The sequence below is a fragment of the Propithecus coquereli genome, unplaced genomic scaffold (assembly GCF_000956105.1).
Source record: "Propithecus coquereli isolate 6110/MARCELLA unplaced genomic scaffold, Pcoq_1.0 Scaffold227, whole genome shotgun sequence".
Classification (NCBI taxonomy): Eukaryota; Metazoa; Chordata; class Mammalia; order Primates; family Indriidae; genus Propithecus; species Propithecus coquereli.
Window position 1 is genome coordinate 817699 of NW_012147808.1, and position 6662 is coordinate 824360.

Consider the following 6662-nt stretch of genomic DNA (forward strand, 5'->3'; position numbering starts at 1 on the left):
GAAGAAAAAAATGGCTGAAACTTCCAAATTTCGTGAAAACTATAAACCCATAAATACAAAAAGCTCAATGGACCGTAACCAGAGTAACAATAAAGAAAAACACACCGAAGCACATGATAATCAAAATTGCTGAAAGCTAATGACACAGAGAACGCGCAGCCGGTGAAAAGACATTATGGACAGAAAAAAAAAAAAGATAAGAATTATGGCGGATTTCTCATCAAAAACAATACACGTCAGAAGACAATGAAGAGAAAATCTTTAAAGTGCTCAAAGAAAAACTGTCAGCGTGGATTTCTAAATCCAGGGAAAATATCTTTCTAAAAATGAAGGCAAAAATAAAGACTTTCTGACAAACAAAATCTGGGAGAATTTATCATCAGTCGACCTGAGCTCCGACAAACGTTAAATGAAGTTCTCCAGGCAGACGGGAAGTGATACCAGGTGGAAATTTGGATCTTCGCACAGGAACAAAGAGCACTCAACAGTAAAAAAAAATAACCAATTCCCGACACATTCGATGTCATGAATCTCTACAGTCGTCTAAGTGACAGAATCCACATGCAAAAGGCTTCATATTACATGATCCCATTTATGCAAAACTCTAGAAACGGTAGAGCTAAAGTGCAGAAAGTTCAATGTGTGCCAAGGACAGGGAAGGGGGGAAGGAGAGTGACTACAAGCGGGGACAGGGGAATTTGGGGGTGTTGACAGAGATATCCTATATTTTGGTTTTGGCACTGATTACATAACTACACATTTGTCAAAACTTATCAAACAGTATACTTAAAACAAGTGCCTTTTATTGCGTGCTAATGATGCCCCAACAAAGTGGATTACTTAGAAAAAAATAAAAGACCACTTATAATGCATTTTTTAAAAATGCATCACATAACTCAGAAGTTTAAAATAAGGGGAATGTAATTAAAGTGTTTTAAGGTATTAAGCATGTTTTTCGAGAGGAGGGTAAAGATATTAACTTCAGACTTGACTAAACTGAGAAAGGAATTTGTAATTTCTAAGGTTATCACTGAAGGAATGGAACCAGACATATAATTTTCTAATTAGCCAAGGGAAGAAAATATAATAGAAAAGAAATACTAAATCAAAAGGAGAGATTAAAAAAAATCACACAAAGGGTGAGACAAACAGGAAGCACAAAATAAGATGGAGCTAGAAATTCAGATACATCAGTAATTGCAAGACATGTATGTGGACGAAAAGCTGGAACAAGAAATCACACAAACTCTAAGCAAAGAAGGCTGGTGTTGCTCTATTGACATTAGACAGAACAGACTCTAAGGCAAAAGCATACTACAATAAGCAGGAACACTTTCTAATGCTGCAAGATTCAGTTAACAAGAAATACATAACGACTTTCTGTATGCACCTAAAATTACAAACTCAAAATTATACAGCAAAAAATGACAGAACCACATGTGGAAATAGATACATCCACAGTCACGGTGTGAAATCTTTAACACATTTTCTCAGTGATGAAAAGAATAAACAGATTTTTTTAAAGACAGGAGCGATATTTTGCCAACACGTTTAACTTGATCAGATGGACATATACCCACTATACCCAGCTGCTACAGAAGACACATTCTTTTCAATCATTGTCCCCCAGCTCTAGCTGGGCTGTTGACGCTCTGGGGAGATGGGGAGATTGCTGATTTGTCCAGCAAGATGCAGAGGAAGAAGACCTCAATTTGAGTCTCCTAGCACCTGAATCACTGGTTTTCCAGTCATTCTGGATGGCTCTAAATGTTTCCTGCAACCCTTGGTGTGATGATCCCATTCTCGAAGCTATACCCAGCTTCCCAAAGCCAACCCAAGGCCAAGGCGACATTGCTGACGGCTGAGGTGTTACTGAGGAAGAAAGAAAGCCGGAAGCAATGCAGGAAGAAGGCGTTGTTGCCCACAGCCGCCTGCCAGGGTTTGCCAAAGAAGGAAGCCCCCAGCAGTTGGGTGTGGTTGGCTGGCTGTTCCCAGACCCAGTCCAGGAAGCTGCAAGATCCTAACTTAAGAAAACTCTACATCCTTCATCACTGAAGACCTTAGACAGTGGGCTTCCTTGGGCTTTAGAGGGAAGGAAAATGTTCTGGGCCCCCATGAGAAAAATGTTCCTTTTATGCATGGAAAGGGAGCTCCACAGATGCAGGTGCCTCAAAGGGTCAGAAAGGCCAAGTTCATTCAACCTAAGGTCAGTGGCTGGCAGCTGCCTTGGGCCACGCCAGGAAGCGTTTTTTCTAGGAAGTCAGATGATCTTGGGAATGTGGCCAGAGAATGGCAGGTTAACTCAGCCAACTTCTCCCCTGAGGGTTACTCCTCCAAGGGTGCCTGGAACCTGCAGGAACCATTCCGTGAGTGGGCCAACTTGTCCCTCTGCTTAGTGATCATTCTGTGGGCATTTCAGCTGTCCCCCCTTCTCTACCCCTAGCTAGCCCTCAGCTCCAGGCCTTGGATAATAAGGGACAATACGGGCTGCTGTGACATTTCATTTAGGTATAACTTCGTGCATCGGTAGCAGTTCAAATTAAGAGAGTCCACAAAAAAACGCACTCATTCAGCAAACATTCATTAAGCAGCTATCATATTGCAGACACCATGCTAGGCACAGTGGGTAAAATGAGGATGAGGAGGAGGAGGAAGAGGAGGAGGAGAATAGCTAGCATTCATTGAGCATTCACTATGTGCCAAGCACCACTCTATGCACTTAAAAGCATTAACTTATGCAGTCTTCATAGCTGCCCTCCGAGGTAGGTGTTCTAATGATTAACACTGCAGATGAGGACATGGAGGCTCAGAAAGGTTAAATGATATGCCCAAGGTCACAGCAAGTGACAGAGTTGAAACTGGAATCTAGAACTGTGCTTTTTATCACAGTGGTTCCCAAGACAAGTAGAACCCAATTCAAACACAAGTCACCAGCAGGTGGCAACTCCAAGAAGCAGAAAGTGCAACTAGATGTGGGCAGGTAGGCAGATTCGGTGTTTTGATGGAGCAGTTCAGAGCTCTATGAAGCATAGTATTGTCACATATGTGGCCTTGCCGGAAGTCCATAGGACCCCAGATCCCCAAGCTGGGCATCAGTCTCCCAGATGCACCTACACACAGACACAAAGCCCAGCCAGTGACCACTCCCCTGATGGCTGCAGCCAGACTCCCTGGTGGGCCCAAACCTTGGCTTCTTGCCTGTGAGGACTTGATTCCAACCTGTTTTCCAGCCTGCAGGAAACAGCAGCATGAAGGTGCTTCCCCTGCATCTTTTCCTTCCCAACAAGGAAAGGCATTCCAGCAGGGAGAAATCCTTCCCCAGCAAGTGGTTTTCCTGGGGCAGGGACGGTCCAGGAAGGGCAGGACAATACCCTCTGGGATAATAGGAAGTGGGGCCCAGCAAGCTCCCCAGGATCCCAGGGAAGTGTGGCTGGAAGGCCAGAGTGTTTGTTATTGGCAAGGAGAGGAACAAGGGTGAGCAGGTGGGAACACACAAACAGAGGAAGTCTGTGATGAAAAGAACTGACGGGACATATACCTAGACCCACAGGGTGAGTAGGACCCTGAGTCTGGGGACAAGACCAGGAAGTTAGTCCTTAGGATCTCGGCCATCAAGGCACGACATACAGAAGAGGGAGGCAGGAGCCACCCTGCCTACGTGGCATTCTGACCACCATTTCCTTGGTGAGAAAGAAGTGCCTCTGTGTCAGCAGGAAACAGCTGCCGTAGAGGTGTGACTAACAGGAGGGGGAAGCATGCTTTGTAAACTGTAAAATTCTGTACACGTGTTTGTTTGCTGTCATTCTCCGTCAGAGCGTTAGCCTTGGAAATTGTAACAAGTGGCAAGGCAGGTGACCACATTGTGACAAAGAAATAGGAGCACCAGTGTTGGTCCGTAGAGTTAGAATTGTTGACTATGGGGGGAGGATGTGGATTCTTGGAACAAAACTCAGCTCAACCTCCTATAATGTGTCAGAAACAGACTGCGAGGGCATTAGCTCCCTCAGGGCTCATTCAGATTCCCTAGAGGCTGCGCACACTCCCAAGGCAAGGCCGTGGGCAAGCAAGCTCCTTCATCAGATGGGGACACCTGTTTTATCCATTCTTTTATTCATTCAACCAGTGTTTATTGGATACCTATTAGGTGCCAGGTCCTGTGATTAAGAAGTGTGATTACAACTGTGGTAAACACTATAAAAGAGATATACACAGTGCTATAAGGGCCTATAATCAGGATATATAAGATATATAATCAGCTGTATAAGGGTCTATAATCAGGATAACTGAATGGATCTTGTAAAACCAAGGAAGTGTTGATAATTGAGATCCAAAGAATGAGTAGAAATTAACTAGGTAGAGAGGAATAGTAAAACCAGGTGTAAGGAGCAGTCTGTGCAAAGACCCTGCAATGGAATAGAGAATGGCATATGTATCAGTTAGCTTTTGCTGTGTAACAAGTCACTATAAAATTTAGTGGTTTGAAACAGCATCCATTTTTTTAATCCACAATGTTGTGGGTCAGAAATTTGGCTGAGCTCAGCCAGGCAACTCGAGTCATCTGCACTAGACTGTGGCTGATCTTGGCTGGGACTCACTCACGCATCCTCATCAGTTGCCACCTCAATGAGGAACTGACTAACCACTGGCTGGGGCTCCTTGGTCCTTTTCCTAATGGTCTTTTCTTCTCCAGCAAGCTACCTTGGGCTTCCTTCACACGGCAGGTGAAGGCTTCCAAGAGGCAGCAAGAAAGGACAAGCTCCAAAGCTCAAGCACTTTTCATATCTCTGTACTTGCCACTGTCCCACTGACCAAAGCAAAGCAATGGCTAAGCCCAGAGTCAGCGTGGGAGGACACTACCCAACATCGTGGTTGCAGGAAGGCGTGAACAAATTGAGAGCTGTACTGGAGCAGTCTACCACACAGTATTCACGGAATTGCCAGAAAGCAGAAAGACTAGGGAGTGAAGAGTGGACGGAACCATGGCACAGGATGAAGCTACAAGTGGCAGGAGCTGGGACATGCAGGGCCCCGAAGAGCACTGGAAGAATTTGGTCTTTATCGTAAAAGCAGGCAGCCCTTTGGTCTCTGATTCTACCTTGTGGGTTTGGTCATCATACACAGATCCCCTGAAGGCTGAACTGCCCATGGTAAGCTGGTGAGCTTCCCGAGCTTGAGTTGCTGGGCACAGGCTCCAGTGCGTGGTTGGCCCCAACACCCCTGCCCGCAGCCTGCACAGGGGTAAATGCCCCAGGCTTCTCCCTCAGCTGGGAACAATCTTCTCACCCTTCTCCACAGGGCCAGTTCCTCCCTCCCCAAGTCTCAGTGCCGGCACTACCACCTTAGGGAAGCCCTCCCTGACTTCTCTAAGCCCCAAGACCAGGGACACATAGAACGAGACCATGAGGCCTAGGGAACATGCCGGTGGGCTCATTATGGTGGCCTTGGGCTTTCCAAGACCAAGTTGTTATGGGACCCAGCCCTGCCTGTGTGGCACAAAACCTGTGCGTGGGCACAGCACTTCACCCATGTTGTACCCATCTTTTCGCCTGTTTGCCTCCCACTGGACTGTGTTTCCTGAAGGCATGCCCATAACCCCAGTGTCCACACGGACTTGAATGAATAAATGAATGATGGGTGATTCCATCACTAAACAAGGCTTTCCTCTGAAAGCCCAGCCAGCCTTATTAAAGTCTTCTGTCACGGCAGTTGAGGGGAGAGGTTCTTTCCAACTAGGTCAGGATCTCTGGTGTCTCCCAGTTCCAGTATGAAGCCACCCTCCCAGAGGAGAGAAGACACTGACCTGGGGACAGCCCAAGGCAGGGCAGTCAGAGTGAAGAGAAGGGAGTTCCTCGGGAGACAGTGCCACAACGTCATTCACTGTAGCAGGGAAAGGATCAGCCAGCCATGGCCTCCATTGGAGCAGGCCTTCTCTGAGTGCTGGAGCAGCCGGCCAGGGGTGCTGAGTGAGGCCCACCTGGGCACTGACGCCATGAAGCCAACTGGTTGGTGGACTTCCTCACCACAAGCTGGAGAAGCAGCTCCTATGAACCAGGGACAAGAAGAGCCCCAGGCCTGGCCCAGCAGTCCTGAAAGAGACTTTTCCAATCCACTTCCTGGTCTTGAAGAATGACAGCATAAATCATACTATCTCCCTTTTGCAGAAGAGAAATCTGAATCACAGGGAGCTCAGCTTCAGACTCATCAGCCACCTTAACAGTCATGGCCACTCAGATAAAAGACTACACTTCCGAGCCTCCCTTGCAGTTCAATGTGGCCATGTGACCAGGCTCTGGCCAATGAGACATGAGTGAAAGTAATGTCTATAACTTCAGGATTGGGCTCACATATGGTGGAGGTGTGCCCTCCTTTACTGTTTCCACTGCCTGGCAAGCCATCTTGGACCACAAAGCCAAGGGCAACACCTTAGAAAGATAGAGCAGCAACAACATAGAAAGAGTCAGGGCCCCTGATCTCTGGGCATACAACCTGGGAGCCACCATAACAGACCTGAACAGCTTATGCCTGTGAGAATGAAAGAAATAGCCTATCTTACCACCACCTCATACCCATTAGGATGGCTAATTTCAAAAAAACCAGTGTTGATGAAGATGTGGAGAAATTATAACCCTTGTACATTGCTGCTGGAAATGTAAAATGGTACA